The sequence below is a fragment of the Macrobrachium nipponense genome, chromosome 45, assembly GCF_015104395.2.
Source record: "Macrobrachium nipponense isolate FS-2020 chromosome 45, ASM1510439v2, whole genome shotgun sequence".
Taxonomy (NCBI): Eukaryota; Metazoa; Arthropoda; class Malacostraca; order Decapoda; family Palaemonidae; genus Macrobrachium; species Macrobrachium nipponense.
The window spans coordinates 22,309,969-22,330,146 of NC_061105.1; positions in this window are offsets into that span (position 1 = coordinate 22,309,969).

Genomic DNA, 20,178 nt, shown 5'->3' on the forward strand with positions numbered 1-20,178 from the left:
CACATAGGATCAGATTTTATCACAACTTAATTTCAGTTAGCATAGAGAAATACAGAATCATGATTAATCTTCTCTTTGACTCTTATGTTGCCTGGCAATCTTACAAATAGCTCCATTTTCCACTTCTTTGTCTAGTAACTTACTACCAGTAATATCGAATTTTCTTTGAGATTCGTAATGATATCTATTTATTTTTTTATAATATGGATATTTTTACAAGTCATCATAGACCTGGATAGGTTCACTCATTGTTAATGCCATGGATAAAAAAAGTTTGTACAGCGGACTCTTTTGAATTCCAAAATATCAGCGAATTCATGTGGGTTAAGTCTGGTCTAAATGGCTCTCTCCCTTCCCTGTATTTGGATGTCGTCTGAATTTACTTTGCCCTTGTGACAAGTATTAATTTCACTTGCAGGCTGATTAATGGAACCTGTTACAGTATCCTGCAGTACGAGAGTTTCACATCGCAACTTCAAAAAAATCGTTCGTCGCTGCGGACGACGGCAGTCGAGTAACAACCGCCTACAATGTGAAAGGAATAAGCACCATCATGGACTTCTTCGACCGACACCGTATCTCGTCGTTAATCTCGTTTTAATGCGGAACGCTCCGGCGGCTGTGGAAATCGACTACAAAAGGGACATACTTCCGACAATTACGACCCGAAGGATATTCAACTCTACTTTGCTGGCGAAGGACTCGTGCTGGGATGTTTTTTTATTCATCGCGAACGTAATCGTGTAGCTTAGGATGCAGAGAATAAAGTATGAGCGCAAAATAGAACGTTGGACCCGCCCAGGCAAATTTTCCCCTTGTTTTAACCCTGTGAAATAGGCCGTTTCATTTGGCTATAGGTGGTTGTCTGGAACTGTGTAATGGACGAAAAGTTGTTCGAACGCTAGTTAAAAGTGAAGTAGTATAACCTCGGTCATGTATCCTATATATATAAAGTATCATGTATCCTTATATAAATGATCATAAATAACAGAATCTAAATATATCTTTGCGTGTACGCAATAGGAATCTATTTAATGTGCACATATATTAATCATAATTATATGAATCCATATACATATGTATAAACAAATCAGGTAGCCTATAATCAATCTGTTACCTTTTATCTTACCAATATCTGCAGTTATATATGAGTTAGTGTATGGATTAATGAATCAATCTGTTACCTTTTATCTTACCAATATCTGCAGTTATATATGAGTTAGTGTATGGATTAATGAATCAAGATATATAACAGATATAAGTTAGCATAAAAATCAACGAATCAATCAGCATAAACATTAATAATTTTATCAATTCATATATGAAATTTTTTATCAGTTAAAATATGATTTTTATCATGTTAATCTTCATTCTATGCAATTATCAGAGTACATTAGTATTTTCTGTAGCATATGTATCTTAATGAGATGGAGTGAAAAACTGTATCATTATATATCACGTGATCACTATTATTTACCAATATCATTGTTTTATATTTTATTACTTGAATCAATTCATGTACACCATGAATTTTTATTTACTTATATATATATATATATATATATATATATATATATATATATATATATATATATATATATATATATTCACATAGTGTCTGTATCACACTCCTATAAGTCAAATGCAAGTCAAGTTTGAGTAATATTCAGTAGTTGGTTTTGGTAGCTGACCGAGCTAATGTAAGTGTTTACATAATAAAAATATGGAATGTTAGTCCATATATATAAAAGACTAAAACTAGAGAGGTCAACCAGTTTACTTGCAGGAATGTGATCAGACTAGAGACGCTAAAGATGACGTATACAATAAGTATGTAGGCTAAGTTGACATGCCGTCATCTGTGGTCATTCATTTGTTTTGAAACAGTCCAAGCTCCCTGCTTGAGACAACTACCCCGACCTATAATTCAAACGGCCTACGTGATCTGTAGCGTGTCTCATTTGATTGTGTGTTCGTATGTAACTATGTCATTTGTATGTATGTTCATATGTTCGAACTACTGTCTGTTCCCTCATAACTTGTAACAGAGATGGTAGACAGGCAGAACAGAGTTAGCTATCGTCATTAGAAGACCTGTATCTCTTTACCTAAGCTTTATCATGTAGAGAGAACAGAAGTAGCCATCATCATTGGCAGAAGCGATCAAGCTATCGTTATTAGAAGACTTGTACAATCATATCTGATCTTCAGCATGTAAAACTTCAGAAGAATATATATATTATACTTCGTGTTTTCTACAAGAACCTCCTCACCATGAGTTTAACACATCATCGTCATAAACAAGATAATACCGACTTCGTAAGTGATCTACAAACCCCAAGACACTCCATTGAAGATGGAAGTGCAATACCAACCGACTTAGCGTAAGATTATCGCAAGTCTAACATTACCTCATAGGGCGCCTTATCATACAAGGCACAAGTCCTAATATATATATATATAATATATATATATATATATATATATAAATACATATACATATATTGCACAAATATTTTCTGTGAGCATTCATGTTGTACATGACAAAACGAAAAACTATTTTTATGTCTATTACATATATGTATATATTATATATATATATATATATATATATTATATATATATATATATATATATATATATATATATATATATACGTATGTATATAAATATATATATATAATATATATATATATATATATATATATATATATATATATATATATATATAATATATATATTAATAATATATATAAAACATATACATATATTGCACGAATATTTTCTGTGAGCATTCATGTTGTATATGACCAAAACGAAAAACTATTTTTATGTCTATTACATGAAAAATAAAGAAAAAGAAAAAAAAACTACAAAACACTAAATGCCAAAAACGTGAGTGGAAGAGCCCTTTGATGAAAACTATACAGTAAATCCGGTCCGAAGTTGGCTTAAAAATTTCGGCATTTATGGCAATGGACGTCGTTCTGACCTTGGCCCCTTGTTCACAGACTTCCTTCCAGGAGGCTCTCGATAAGGGAGAGATGAAGGATATGTGAACGGAAGGGTCGAGTGAGGCGAAGTAGTGAGTGGGAGGGAAAGGGAGGAATGTAGGGAGATGTTTAAAGGCAATGGGAAGGGTGACAAGAAGCGCTGAGAGATGTTGGTGAAAAAGACACGAGAAAGAGTAAGCGTGCGCATTTTAAAAATAGTCTGGAGGCATTCCTTATTCATTCATACTACATAGACACACCCACACACACAGACACAGACACAGCACACACACACACACACACACACACACATATATAAAATATATATATATATTATATATATATATATATATATATATATATATATATACACACACACACGCAATTCTACCTCTCTCTAATCCTCCTCACTTCTCGATCTCACTCTCCTCATCTTTCGAAGAATGAAAAACCTCATAGGACATTAAACTGCATAATTAACTCCAACGAAAGCGACTACCAAGAGAGAGGACTGAAGTCCCTTCCGAAGTCTCCTTTCCCGAATTCAAGATCCGAATCTGAGGCCCAGAGTGAAATGAGGATCCCGCCACCGACGGGACGGAACGGAACGAGGTCCTCGAGGTGAATGAAAGGTGAGGCGACGGAATGGAAGGAATAATCTTACGAATATGGAAATATAAAGACGAAAGAATAATGAAAAGGAAAGAATGAAAACGCAACAAAATGGACAAACAATTATGACTTGAATGAAATGATTCCGAAATTAAAATAATAATTCCAAACTACTTTTAAATTATTTGAATGACTTAAGAAAATGCAATGAAAGTCCAGCACTGCGGCACTTTCAGCCATCCCCTGCTTCTGACAATGAAAGAGGGAGTTTGAGTGGTTGGACAGTAAAACTGAAGAAAGGAAATGGGAATGGGGATAAAGAAAAGTAAAAGGTAAAGTAGAAGTAAAGGCTAGAGGCCGAAATGACTCTGCAAACATTATTTAGTAATGGTAACAGTCCACCACGTAAGGCGCAATAGCGGCGTTCCCCTAGCAGGAGAAAACACGACTATAAATGAAAAAGATGAAAAGTACAGAAATGGAATCGGTTATTTTTTAATGGAATGGGAAGATGCAGCGAATCAAAAGGTCAAGAAGCGCCAACTGGTGAAAAACTAACGGAATGCAGATGGCAAATTAGAGATCATTCACAGCAAGACGCGCACTAAGGCAATGAACCCAGGAACCAAAACGTTACTGAATAAAGTAAATATATATATATATATATATTATATATATATATATATATATATATATATATATATATATATATATATAAAATAAAATAAACAGGATAAAAAAAAAATTAATGCAGCAATGGACAAGAGGCGAGCAGAATGGAATAACTTATCAGGAACGGCTCAAAATGGAAACGAAGGTCCATAACAAAAGAGGTGAAGGAGAGACGCAAATAGTGAAACAAGGAATGGAAGTCACTTATTAAGAATGAAAGGTTACACTAGTCATTCATCCATTCCTGTGAATATGAAAACTGAATAAAGAAATATTGCCATTTGAATGATCAGTCTGATACCTTAGTTAACTCATCACTGCACAAAATGTACTTAACATACACCTGTAAATTACTAAAGGTTATTCCACTGAAAGTGCATATGTGAGTTAGGTAATTATGAATGAAAAACGAGTATATTATTTCGACATCTCGTATTACAAGTGTGATTTGACGTCAAGTGCTAAATACACCTTAAAAACCACCAACAAACCGGCTATACGCATAATAGGCTGACATAACAAGGCACATTTCAAGAGGGAAAAAGCTGGTTACTTAAGCAACATTAACATCCACCATCACAGATTACAAAGAAGTTTCCTTCAGAAAAACTCAACCGACAAAGATAACGTCGTTTCCATCTTTCAGCAGATGACTTTTATTCCACCAAGAGCGCCTCATTTGTGTTAGAGGATAATTATATTCTATATCTCTTATCAAGTACCTTTTGGATGTTCGAGAATTGAGAGCGAAAGAGACGCGTCTCGGCTCCCGAATGAGACTGAAAATATACCTCTGGGATGAAAGGACGTCACTATACGTAATAATGTACTTGGCCAGAATTGGCAAGAAGGGATCTACACGTGACCAAGTGTAACCAATAATATAACATGAGCTATCTACCTCTAATTTTAATCTTACCTAAAGCTTTCATCATTTCATATTAAAGCTCAAGTGGCTGGCAACCTAACATTATATTATCAAAATATATGGGTTCAGCATAAAAAGAAGAGAGAGAGAGAGAGAGAGAGAGAGAGAGAGAGAGAGAGAGAGAGAGAGAGAGAGAGAGAGATTTACTTATTGTGACCAGAAAGGGGTGGAGTATTATATTTGATTTTCACAAAAATTGGAAATTCGACTACATAACCCTTTTCACAATGACATTCAAGTTTTCTTTAAAAAATTTTTTTGGCTACATAGGCACATACATGTGCAACCATACATAAACTACATACTCACACACAAGTATGGACAAACATTTAAAAGAAAAATACCATACTTACATACATACTCAATGGCACATCACTTTTCAAGCGAGCTAATTTCCAACGAACGGTTGATATCCACTTTACCTGGAAGAAGAAAAGAATAGGTCAGTTTTGTATTACTATGAAAAAGTGGACTGATATCACTGATGAAGAAAAAAAAAAAAAAAAAAAAAAAAAAAAAAAAAAAAAAAAAAAAAAAAAGGTGTCATTCATCACTTACATCAATGTCATTGGGAGCAGTGAGTTTCCCTCTCTCTCTTTTTAATTACTAAAACAAAGCTTATTGCAAAAATGATTCCGTCACTTCATAATTAGACATGTTGAAGAAGCGCGCCTCCTTTACTTATCTTCTAGCAGCGTTCCTCTAGGTTTTGGCTTGCCTGTGCCCTTCTTGGTTCTCTAGGCCCATAGAAACGGAACCGTACATTATAGTCCTCAATTTCCTTCGCTCACTCTCAGCTACGTGCTGAGAGTGCTCAATTTCCTTCACAATTGCTCTGATAACACGATCTACCCGGAAATTCTCCTCTCGCACCCAACCTTATTATCATCATTATAATAATAAAAATGAGGACGTTGTACATATGGAACCTCTAAAGTTCCAGCGAATATGCGATACACTACTACCCTAGAACAACTCGCATTGTATTTCAATAATTTATTTACATTTCTAGCTATTTATTTATGAAATTTATTCATTTATAATCTTGTTTTATTTTCTAATAATTGATCTCTTCTTTCTGTATCAACCAAAACCTTCTGTCATTTCTTTCTGATGAATACCGTATTCTTTGGGGCTTCAATTTCAAGTCAATGGCCCTTTTCAGCTTCTTCCATTTGAATAGGGATACTTTATATATATATATATATATATATATATATTATATATATATATTATATATATATTATAGTATATATATATATATATATATATATATATATATATATATATATATATATATATATATATATATTATATATATATATTATATATATATATATATATATATATAATATATATAATTAATATATGTGAGAGAGAGCAAGAGATAGAGAGAGAGAGAGCTTTAAAATTTTGTATCACCCAATTTAAATAATGTGATCTGACAAAATAGATTTTGTCTGAATGATTACAAGGTCGAGTATCATTAGAACTGCCAACTGTTGAAAATAACATTGTAACAATCTAATCTTTTCCTTACACTTATTTACTATATGAATAAAAAAAAAAACATTTAATAGGGAAGGTCATTCTCTGCCTAATAGATACACACGTAAGAGGAGAACAGAAAAAGTGTAATAAGGATAACACGACATTTCAAAGAACTCAACGAAAGGCGTTTTTTTTAATGCGCTTAATCACCCAGTAAGGTAAAAAAAAAAAAAAGCCATAATTGCTTAGAGTTAACGAGAGCTGTTTTTTTATAATTTCCTTTTTTTATTGTTTCAGGCAGACTTACAAAGGATGGAGAATCGGATGGGCATACTGAACATTGAGCAAAATAAAAATAATTCCAAAATGAAATGAATAGGAGGGAAGAGCACTCTTACAGATTTTAACCATCCCCCTAAGGCAAAGGCCCACATCTTCCACAATTTTAAATCAAAACAGTAATACTCACAGCAATCCATTGCTGTAGTGAATGGGTTTAGTAGTAGAACGTTTTAGCCTTTTTGGATTCAGGCCACTTGCGCGTTTTGTAGATTACATTTGTATGACCTGATTGAGTACCAAAAATGAAATTAAATCCTTTGACCTTTTTATTAATTTTAGGAAACGCTAAAACGTGATTTATGGACAAAAACAAAAATATCATATTAATAATGGGCTATCGCTTCTTTCTGTTGGATGTCAATTCTCAAAACGAAGTCAACAGCATCTGCCGAGCTTCAGAAAGAGTTGGAAAATTCATTTTTTGCAATACGAGAAAAATATGAATTAATAAATATAAAATATATCAATAAAAACGTAAGGTGGTTTTTATTCTCGCAACTTATAAGAAACCATTTTTCATCTGCATGTGTTACGGCGGAGGTTAAAACGCTTGAATGACTTCAACAGGTTTGCAGAGAGAGAGAGAGAGGAGAGAGAGAGAGAGAGAGAGAGGAGAGAGAGAGAGAGAGAGAGAGAGGGCGAACACAAGAAAATGATGAGGATCAAATAAGAAATAAAAATATTCCTAATTTACATTTTAATGACGATTATAGATATTTCATTACGGATACTTTACTTCCAAACCCTGTATACCTAGTGTTTCTCTTTAATTTTACGGCTTCATGATAGAAAAAAAAAAAAAAAAAAGCCACTCCGTAAAAGCAAAAAAAGAAACCCAAATAGGGGACAACAGATGAAAATACTTAAATTTTTCACTAATAAATAAATTTAGTTACATTTTCCTTCAGGAGAGCTACAGAAACCTTTCCAAGAATATGTGTAATATTTTCCTTAATTAAGAACCATCTCTTGCCTTTTATTATAAAAAAAAAAAGACGTTCCATTCATTTATGGCGAAACCTAAACATCACCAATATATGACAACCTTCCAGCTTTAGAGTTCAGCAACTTCTTTTCGACTCTAAACCGAGTCTTTATTTATTTTTTATTTTTTTTCTTCTCCACTGGAAATAATTCTTCTCTTTTATCTCGACTCTGCTTTATCTGTGTCTTTGTTATTTTACCTTTTACATAAATGTAACACCAGCTTCTCTCTTGCAATGGAAATCTTGCGAATTTTCTTTGCATAAATATGGTCAAGGCCTTTCTTGTGTTCTCTGAAAATTCCATATTTTCTTCCAACTGGAGGAATCTTTTTTTCATTAATGGTCACCTAAGTACAAGGTATTAGACTTAGAGCCACGGAGACAGCTTAAAATGTGTTTATGCTCTCTCTCTCTCTCTCTCTCTCTCTCTCTCTCTCTTCTCTCTCTCTCTCTCTTATCAACTAACCTTCAAGTTGCATCGATAAATCAGTCCTGTCCAAGTAAGAAACGTCATTAAAACTTCACTATCCGTAAAAAATACTTCGTGCCCCATACAACATTTGAGAGAAACTTCGTCAAAAATTATGTTGAGGATAATAAATAAAAGAAACATAAGAAAACAACTTATCAATATAAGCACCGCATTCTCCCTCCATCTTCACCAGGGTTGTATTGAGGCGAAATGGGGATCTTTTCCTGAACGAAAGTCGATATTTAGTTCGGATTAAAAAAAAAAAACCACAAACACATACTGTCTATCTATACATACATACTCAAAGATAAAGTCTCACAGCATCGACTCAAGCAAAACCAGGGGAAGGTGGAGATTTCCCAACCTTGGCAGCTGAAGGGGAGAAACAGCACCCGTGCTCTCTATACTGTGAGAAGAAAATTTGCTTTTGCTTCAAACCACGTAAATACTTTTTGGTTTCCTTCTTCGGTTTAGGGCGAACGTTTGCATAAAGGTCAACGTTTGGAGTTCTGTTCCTCCAGAACTGAGTTGATTTATTCTCACGCTTGACTGAAGAACGCTTCTGGATTGTATCAGTGAATCCAGACCTCACGAAGAGATTCAGCAACGTCAGGAATTGTATCGCCATTAAAGGGAGAGAGAAGTTCAAAGCGACGTCGAATCCTACTGACATTCTATAAATATTAAACTACATAACATATATACAAACAACTTTATAAACCAAATGAGATGACGCTTAACTCGAAGATGAAGTTCCTTTATAAGAACTTAAAGAAAGTTAAGTTTGTCAGATCTATAAACAATATATTGCAACATCATTGATAATTTTCAACCACAGGAACATAATCGCTAATCCTTCAAATTGTCAAATTTCACAATAAATGCATCCAAATTATAGACTTGATAAACTTATATAAAAATGAGCAAATAAAGCGTTTTGTCCCTATTACTCGAATGAGTCAATTTCCTTGTATCCCAACAGAGGACTATAGGTACACGTGAAGATTTTAGATAGAACAAAGAGTAACTGCAGACGATAAAAATTCATGCAAATCAAGCCTCAGTAGAGTATACTAATTAATCAAAATTTCCAAATAATCAAACAGAAAGTTAAGAGTTTGCAGGTAACCAAAATATACAGATATAAAAATCACACAAGCCCTTCTTTTACTCAGAATTTGTCACGTCTGAGAAATACACAGCAATTCCGGCAGTGTAGAGGTCATGAGCTCCAAGTTCAGACTTCTGTCGTCCGTCCAGCCTCTCTTGCTTGACATTACTAGGAGTACTTTCAGCGTTCCTTCCGTCCATGGCGCTGCAAATACTCCTCATCCTTCACTTTTCCTTCATTCCCGTTTCCTTACTTCCGTCTTACTCTCTAACCTCTCGCCATCTCACTCTTTATATTTTTTATTTATTTTTTCCTTTCTGCCTTAGGCACAGAAAAAGTGCCCCCAGCGGTTGGCTGCATAACATAAATTTCATAATTTATTCGTACTCTCTTCTTCATCTAAATGGTAAAGGCACTTTTGTCCGAGCTTTGTGAAGGTATGTAACGCCCTTAGGGTTGGGAATTACGGTCTCGAAACTCTCTGATGTTCGCGAAAATTTAACGAATAGCTAATTTAAAATATTACCTTGAAACACCAAGAATATCCCCCATAATTCCTTTGGCTACAGCACCCCCAACTCCTCACACACCTCAATCCCTTTACGATGAAATAAAACCCTTTAATGGCTCCGATTTTAACCTCCGACCTTCTCAAAGGGTCACTTTCCCTGGCATTTGGGAGGAATAAAACCTTCTGGGGTAAACGAGACGCTTCCGGCAGATTATGTATAGGAAAACTAAGTTGAGCTTTCCTTCTCGTTTACCCGGAAACTGGTGGGCTCTTTCGTGGAAACTGTTCGTGCTACGGAAAATGTAACAATACGGGAAATGATGGCATTACACTAAGTCTCTGGTAATCAGAAACATGTCGATGTTAAATACTCTGTTGGTGAAAAAGAAAATGGAAAAACTGATGGGAACAGGAACATGGATTCATTTATGGAACTTTTGGTAGACAAGAATGCAATAAGGAAATATATATCAGTATTTCATAGAAATAAAAAGACTGGAGAATGGCTGGTAATTAAAAAACTGCTGAGGCAACCGACGAAATTCACAAATCCTCCGCAAGCTGGCGTTGTACACTAAAGGAATTTCCATCAAACACAAGACAGTTTGTCTCCTCTTGACATTTGGGCGAGAAGACCGACAAGGGAGAACTGGAAAACAGGAACACCTCAGCCGTTTCGAAAGAGAGGGAGGATCGTCCAGGAGGCGAGACGAACCTACAAGACAGGACAGAGACACCCAATGTCATTCTTTTCTAGCATTTTGGCGGTCAAGATTTTTACTGGCAGACTGGATATAATTTAAAAACCTATCTATACAGTAACATTACTTACAGAATATTTTGATATGATGTTACTTACATACATACATATACACATACATACATATATACTCGTATGCATAGGAACGTACCATCTTCATGGTGTTTTCAATTTTCAATCTCACCTTCTCTTATTAAAGAAAAATTTGTCAACCTTAAAATCCCCTAAATTCAACACTAGTTTCATCTTTTCACACACCATTCCTCTCTCTCTCTCTCTCTCTCTCTCTCTCTCTCTCTCTCCGTGATTGACTAACTGACTGACTGACAGTCTGCCTGATATTCCTTCCTACCTGACGCCGAACTAAAGCCAGACACAAGAGAAAATGACGAGAAATGAATTGTATGAAGTCTCAAACATTCATGTCTTGTTAATATGGAAGAGATGACCTTCAATAAACTCTAGCATTTGGTGAGAGAGAGAGAGAGAGAGAGAGAGAGAGAGAGAGAGAGAGAGAGAGAGAGAGAGAGAGGGTAATAATCATTATTAGAGAAAAATAAAGTTAGGCGGAATTATCAAGAAAGATCCATCCATACAAACATTCGCAAAGGTGAGCGTAAAACAAAAAAATAAGGGAGAGATGTAAAAGAAAGAAATTCTGGAGAAAAAAAACTAAAAACTAAAGGAAAAAACTTTCCCCAACAGTTGTCAGCGCTCTATCAGAGTGAGAGAGATCTGGCGCTTTCTTCTCTTTGTATCGAAAGACGCAGGAAGAACGAGGCAATCAGCCTTCATGGCAGTGTAGGAGAATTTCTCCATATTTCTCAATTTCTTTCTTTTATCTTCCATTATAATTTTTATTTCCCTCTATTTCCATGTTTTAAACATTTTTCTTACTTATTGTTTTACTTTCCAAATATCTACAACATGTAATTTTACAGGAGTTCTGCGGGACATTTTTAGGCCTTCGAATTTTCCTCCCTAAACAATGGCCCAAAATTCAGCATCATTAATCACTGAATGAACCACTATAGCATCTAGTTACTAAACTGATGCATGCAAAGGAGAGGCAACCAAAAAATTATTTAGATCAAGGCCAAATTAAAATGTATGATACTGAGCAGCAACTCGGTCTCAAAACCTTCCATATGAAAGAGACAAAAGACACACAGGCATATACATATAAATACATACGTACTTATTAAGCAGTATGGTGCAATTACCAATATAATAACAAAAATAACAACTGATAACTTGTTTGGAAAGTTCACACTTCCTTTTATCCTTCCCCCTTTGATATTAGTTAGTAAATCTGCGACTGCAAACGAACCAGGAAATCGAATCGGCAGAAATGAAGGAACAGACATTTCAGAAATTTGTCTTGAGCTTTCATTTTCTTTTATTTTGCGTCGACGACTATAAACCTCATCTTTCATAATTTCAACAACACGACATAGTTATGCTCCACAAACTGCTTCTATTGTTTTAGTTAATTTCGTTTTTCCCTCACTTGTTCATATTCCTCTGAGACTTAGCAATATCCCTGGCCCCAAGTATCGAAAAGGTATCTTTGAATAGGAAACAGAATCTCTTCCGACAGATACCTACTTATGCAGAGGTAATTTTCCAACGCCTGTGAATCCCACCAATGCGGAACAAGATCTCATCAGACGAACGTGATTTATCTCTTGGAAAAGACTTCCTCATGCAGGAGGAGTACCTGCAGAAGACACCGCCTCCCACAGGAGTATTCCACCTGTCGGAAAGACATCACAACGATGAAAATAGCAGAGGAAAGAAACGTCAGCCGCTTAAAAAGTTGGAAGTGGATGACGTCAAAAAAGATGAATATCATCAAAAATTGAAGCAGACAAGAAAGTGTCTTAAAGTAATGAGCACCTCGATATGCAGAGACTTTACAGGACTATAATTGATTGCTTTACTTGGATTATCGCGCTCGAAATACAATTTGTTCTTATCATGGAAGAGGAGGAATTTCTCAAAAAATAATAATAATAACACTCTTCGTAGTAGCCATAATTCCTATGTCAAAAGTACTGCAAAAGAAAAGAGGCAGCAGAATTAACCATTTGATGTTCATGGACATCAAGCTGTATGGTAAGAGCACCAAGAAAATAGATACCCTATTCCAGACTATAAGGATTGCATCCGGGGACATGAGGATGGAGTTTGGAATAGAAAAATGTGCTTTGGTCAACATACAAAAGCGCAAAGTAACAAGGACTGAAGGGATAAAGCTACCAGATGGTAACAACATAAAACACACAGACGAGACAGGATACAAATACCTGGGAATAACGAAAGGAGGGAATATAAAACACCAAGAGATGAAGGACACGATAAGGAAAGAATATATGCAGAGACTTGAGGCGATACTCAAGTCAAAGCTCAACGCCAGAGATATGATAAAAGCCATAAACACATGGGCAGTACCAGGAATCAGATACAGAATGGACGAAGGCAGAAATCTGCAGCATAGACCAGAAAACTAGGAAACTTATGATAATACACAAAGCACTACACTCAAGAGCAAATACGGACAGACTATACATAACACGAAAGGAAGGAGTGAGAGGACTACTAAACATAGTGGATTGCGTCAACATCGAGAACAGAGCACTGGGGCAATATCTGAAAACCAGTGAAGACGAGTGGCTCAAGAGTGCATGGGAAGAAGGACTGATAAAAGCAGACGAAGACCCAGAAATATACAGACACAGGAGAATGACAAACAGAACAGAGGAGTGTACAACAAACCAATGTACGAACAATACATGAGACAGACAAAAGAACTGGCCCACGATGAAACATGGTAATGGCTACAGAGGCGAGAGCTCAAGAAGGAAATAGAGGGGATGATAACAGCGGCACAAGATCAGGCCCTAAGAACCAGATATGTTCAAAGAACGATAGATGGAAATAACATCTCACACATATGCAAGAAGCGCAATATGAAAAACGAGACCACAAACCACATAGCATCCCGTCGATGCTATTCCTGTATTTCTCATATGGAATGAAAAACTTAATTCTCAAGAACAGCTAGATCGAATGTAAAAACGTTGATTTTGTTTTTAATCAAATATAAAAATGCTTACTAACTACATGGAAAACCTCGCGTAACATCTGTCAAAGTTCGGTGGAAATTAAAAAAACATTTAGAAAGATAACACGAAAATTGAACCTGATCCAAAGAACTTACATATCATATATTACTCTCTCTCTAAAACACGCACTCACACACATATAAATATATATATATATATATATATATATAGATATATATATATATATATATATATATATATATATGTATATATATATATATATACCTATATATCACCTCTTTCTATTTACCTTTTTTACCCATTTATGTTTTTTTCTCGCTTCCTTTAGAGTTTGGGAGGGTCAAAAGGGCACTAAGTTGTCATCCCAACGACCAAAATGGCGGGAAGTGCGATTTCAAACAAATAATAATAATAATAATTAATAATAATAATAATAATAATAACAAATGAGGGAGAGGAGTTCACTGACCCCTTTGGTATAATAAGTAATGATCAATGGCATTGCTGTCTGTGTTCACCTGATTAAAGCTGCAAGGCGAACATGAGGTCTTCTTGCTGCTGTTCCGCTCTCCTGAGGAACAGCATCAGGAACAGCGTCAGCTGTCAACTGGGCAGGTGTTGTTCACTTCGCATGAAAGTCCATCTCGTCTTTAACTGTTGCTGGATCCCAGTTCTGCTATTTTGCATTTTCTGTCACTGTTATTATTACCCTCATTGAGGCAAAATCGAAACCAAAACAAGAGAAGAAGGGTACAGAATTTGACCAAAACAAGTTTTTAAAAAAATGAAAGACTTGAGAAAAACCTAGTAACTGTAAAAAATGAGAAAGTTAATTATTCATTTACGAAAAAAATAATTAAAAGAACCTTATATAGCCCCAAATATTTAGGAATCATGTTAACTTAATGAAGAACGGTGGTAAAATAAAAACTAAATATAGCAAATTCATTTTTATGCATGGTTTATTTCGCAAATATTTGTCTCCTTTGACGTACACCTAACGAGTGGAAAATGAGTCAGGGGATACAATGGTGGTTGTTACGTTTAATATAGAACCCCGAAAAATCTGTTCCGGATTTCCAATGCGCTCAGTCATTTTTATAGACTGCAAATCCGAAATAGAAAACGGTTACTGTGGACATTACAACCGTTGTATGAAGTGTAATGGTTTTAGGTATCGTTTTAGGATATTAATATTCAATTATGGTTTGATCATCCTTACACTACTTGCACCGAGATTAACTTTTTTTAACTGCCGGTGCCATAACTTTTGTGAAATTAATTACTTTATGTAATTGCTGTCCTGTATTATTATGTTTACGATGACGCATACTAAAATTACGGTGCATTGCAGGAGAAATCATTGTCATCAGTATTACCCAATTACCCGAATTTAACTTTGGCCAGTGGAAGGGAAAATCCATTCCAGGTGAAGGAAGAGACTCCTGGAAAGGGACTGCATCCTTTGCCTGGTCCTTTTGGAGTCACGATTGCATCATATATCATGTTGCTTATATATGTTTGTGTATATGAGATTGAAACTCTTACCATTGTTATATTGACTGTTATTACTAATTAACTGGGAACATTACAGTCTTCCCTAAAAACATTGTAATATCATCCGGGGGAATATAATATGTGTGTGTTTGTATGCAAGTATGTAATCATTTTAGTTTCTAGCCAATAACCTAGGTTGCTGAACTTACTTTCTCTCTCTCTCTCTCTCTCTCTCTCTCTCTCTCTCTCTCTCTGTCAAAAGTGCACCTAAGCGTGACAGATAGTGAAAATAACTGTGCTGAATTACGTACTCGTTGACTCTTCGAATACAAGAAACTCCCCCATTACCCTTATCGGATTTGATGATCCAGTCGGTAATTGAGCCCAAATGAATATTGGCCCGATTAAACCAACAACGGAAAATTGATACGACCAATTAAACTGACAAGTATCACTCGTTCTCCTGCCATGTTGTTTTGACGGTGATTAAAAATCGATACTTTGTTTATTGGACGAATATAAACGATCCTCTAGCGATGTAGATGATAATATCCAGGTAGGGCTTCCGGGGGATGTTTCCGTGGATCTCTGACGCAGTGTGTAGTAACTGTCTTTTTACCTTTGGATGTCGGTGTAATTCGTCTCCCGAGATTATTCTCTTCTTATCTCTGGTGATAATTAAGCCATGGATGCATAAATAACCTCCATCCTAACTGGCATCTTTATATACGGAACTGTTTGCTACTCTTTCGGGAATCAAACACCAAGTAGAGGCGATTCTCCTGCTAACTTGCAATTCAACCGCTTGAACAAATAACATGTCGATCTTAAATTGTAAAGTAGTAATCTCGTTCGCAAGTTCTTATTAGATTAAACATAATTCAAATATTAAATACCAATCAAGAAAAGAAACTCTCTCGGTGGTAATTTTCCAGCACCCTTTCAATTTCTTTGGACGTCGTAGATCGTTCAAAAAAGAAAAGAAAACTCGGAAAAACATGGGAAAGGAATTTTAGCCGAAAAGAAAGAAAGAAAGAAAAAAAAAAATGGGCGGAAGTTGTTCTAGGAAACTTCGGAAATTTAAGAGGTTGATTAAGTAACTCTTGGGATAATGTGAGGCTCGGTTTTTGTATTGACGAGAAAAGGATATAGACGTCCGCGCGCACACAGAAACATATACGTATCTCTATAAGATACACATATATGTGTGTATGTCTGTGTAGGGCTTGAATACTACATGTGCACATTTATCTGGAAAACTCGCACGACCTATGTTCTCTGTCCTCTATTTAAAGCCAGCAACCTCCAGGTATTGAGTAGAAGAAAAAAACAACTCAACAGGCTTTCTTTCCATAATATATACACCCATCATTATGATCAAGAAAAATGAACAGTTCAAGAGTATGTCTGCTGAAATAACGAAGAAAGGAAGATGAAAGAACCAATAAATATCTTTTAAATATACAGAAAGTGAGATATATACATCAGCAACTCTGCACGGAAGCAAATTTATTCTGAATAACATTCCTAAAGACAAACATCCACAAGACTACCGATAGGAGAAGCATCACTCTTTCCCAGTGAAGGACTGAAACCCTCTGGAACTGGGCAGTGACATCGAGGCACTTCGGCAGAATGTGGATGATGTCACTTTGCAAAGCAAGTAGCGAATGTTACCTTAAAGACCCCAAAATTAATCCAACGCACTTTCATGCTGTTGGGAGACTTTTAAAAGCTAAAAGTAACGATTCCTTGCTTTGGAATTATTCTTAATTCACATTACCTTATACACGTAAGGGTTCACATACAAAGAGAAGAGCAGATGGCTGAATAAAGGAAAAAAATTAAAAACTTGGTTAAAGACAATACAGCAGAAAACCTTGCAGCAAAACACTACACAATAAACTGGGAGGAATTTTCCATCAGAAAATAGCATGGTTATGAAGAATAAATGTTCATGGAAACGATAAATTCCAACTAAAGATGGTTCTGGAATCCCGAAATGTTATGGCAACAGGCAGCCTTCATTCTAATAATCACTTCAAAGTGTGAGTTATTTTCTAATGAAAGCGTCTTAACAAAGGCTGTATATAGGATATGTGGAAAATACTGAAGGAAAAAAGATGAGACATAATTGGATAAGAAGAGGGAAGGGAGAGGGACAGTATACCATGATGGCAGGAAAAGGGGAAAAGAAAAATACGAGGAATGATGATGGGAAATAGTGCAGGTGTAAAAATATGTCCTTAGAGAGAGAGAGAGAGAGAGAGAGAGAGAGAGAGAGAGAGAGAGAGAGCTTACTCAAAGCCAAGAGAGAATGCTCGTCAATGTTTTTTTTCTTTTTTCTGTTTTTTATCGTCCTCAAATTTTTTTGTCCCAACATCACTTTTAAAAAGCTTTCGTCAAATCTGTAAATTTTAGAGAGGTTACAAGAGTATAATTCTCTCCCTCTACTGAATATTTGTAAGGACCACGAAATTTTAATTCCAAAATATACTTACATCAATCCCGACATAAGAGCCGAGAAACAAGTCAGTGAACACATCTGAAGACAAATGGAACAAACACAGCCCGTACCAACTTAAGACAAGTCACAATAAGTTGAAACGTCGAAGCGGCTGAAGGTTAGACGGCGCTGTGGTTATTGCAATTACATAAGGCAAGTCATCAATGGATATATCCCGAACCTTCCTCTTCATTCAAAATGATCCCTGGAAAAAAAAGCACAACTGGAAACCAAGACAAGATCCACTATAAACATTCCAGAGAGGAACGGTGACCAGTAACTATTCCTCCTACATTAATTCGAGATCCTTCAGACTTCACTGCGTTCCTGGATCGGTTTGGAACTCTCCACAAGAGATGACAGAGACGGTGCAATATGTCTCCGTTCCTCTTAGGCACTGAGTTACGATCAACTCATGAATTCTTCTACGCTCTGCACATTACAATGAATTCTAATGTTCGGTTGGAATCTGGTGGAAATGGACTCCGATGTCCATGCTTGATAAACAGGTGCGGCTTCATTCTGTACCAAAATGCGGTTTGTCAATATGGAGTTATGCAGAACTAGTATGCATATAGATGATAGTTTATCATGTCTCTGAGGTGGTTTCCTGAGTATCTTGAATTGGATTCGTATAAAATGTGCTTTTTTAGGAAATATTCATGCACGTTAGTGTGCGCATTGATAATGAATTCAAGGTAATGAATTTAAACGTACATATTGCTTTGCATTCTGTCCAATCTACGACACAGAGCTTAAAATGCTCATCAGCAGGATTTAGATTTCAAGTGAACTTGAATGACTGCTTATCATTCATCTATAAACACAATTCTGTGGTTACTCTATATCAGTGGCATGATACACCGTCATTCTAGTGTAACTTTTCTGTATTTACATGAATTTACTTTTTCAGTTTATTTACTTTTAATGTTATTGTCTCTAAAGGGGACAGGGTAGCACGATGAGTTGACACCTCACTACTGCAGTATAGGAAGTTAGAACGAAAAAGTGGTTTACATTCTCTCTCTCTCTCTCTCTCTCTCTCAGCGTACCTTCAGAATTAAGCATTTTTATTATGTCAGTTTTTATATCCTTTGCGTTCTTGCAAGCAATCGACCATCGTACGTTAGAAAAAAACACTCAATTGCTATCTTATGTGACGTCACATAAGATTCTAATAAAATAAAATAAAACAAAGCCGGTAACGAGGTTAATTGCGAACACGATACGAAATGATCGAAGGCCAGTAGCCGAAGCGACATTCGGCATCACTCGAAATAAAGGGCAGTTAAGACCGTTTGAGAGTTTACTTTCGACTGCGATGAGGACGACTGTCTTTTATCCTTGATGAGGTGGACTTTGCCAGATGTGTTCTATGCAGTCTCCATGACTCAACAGGTTTTGCTCATTTCTGCATATCTCATATCTCACAGATCTATTAGGGGATAACTACCACTCCTATGCTGAATCTTAATGTCTTGCTGTCCATTCAAGGAATTCTTGTTGAACTAGATGGATTCTTTTCTTGTATCCATTAGCCTTACAGTGTAAACATTTTGTATTCAAGGACCTTTAATAGTAAACCTCTGTAAAGGAGGATATTAGAATAGTGTGAAAGAGGCTTCCGAAAGGAAGGCCTCTATTACCCAGGAAGCACAAGTGTGCCCAAGACAGTGGCACAGTGTCTGTAGGGGCTTCAACGAGTTGGTATATTAAGTAACTAATGAAGTGGAAGTTTTCTCCGGAGGGGTTAATCAACACTTCAGCAGCTAAAGTATGATTGTCACAGTGGAGCAACCTTTGTCAGGAGAAATGTTTGAAGATGCACAAACACACACACACACACACACATATATATATATATATATATATATATATATATATATATATATATATATATTTCCTCCCTCACTATTCGACCCGAAATTCACTTCAGCGCCACTGAATCAAATACAAATTCAGGTTATTCTCATGGAACCCTTCTTAGGCATAGCTATGGAAATGGCACCCCCGCAAACAAACTCCGTTCCCCTCCCTCCCAACCTCATACAGTATACCACGTTATTCAGGCCTCTTTGGAGTTAGACGGAGCTCATTCAAATGGAAAGGCTGTGGCTGAGATTAATTCCTTCTCAGACTTTCACAAAAGCAGGTTATTGAAAGGGACCTCTCAGAAGGTGTGTATGTGAGTCGTGTGTTTTTGCGTGT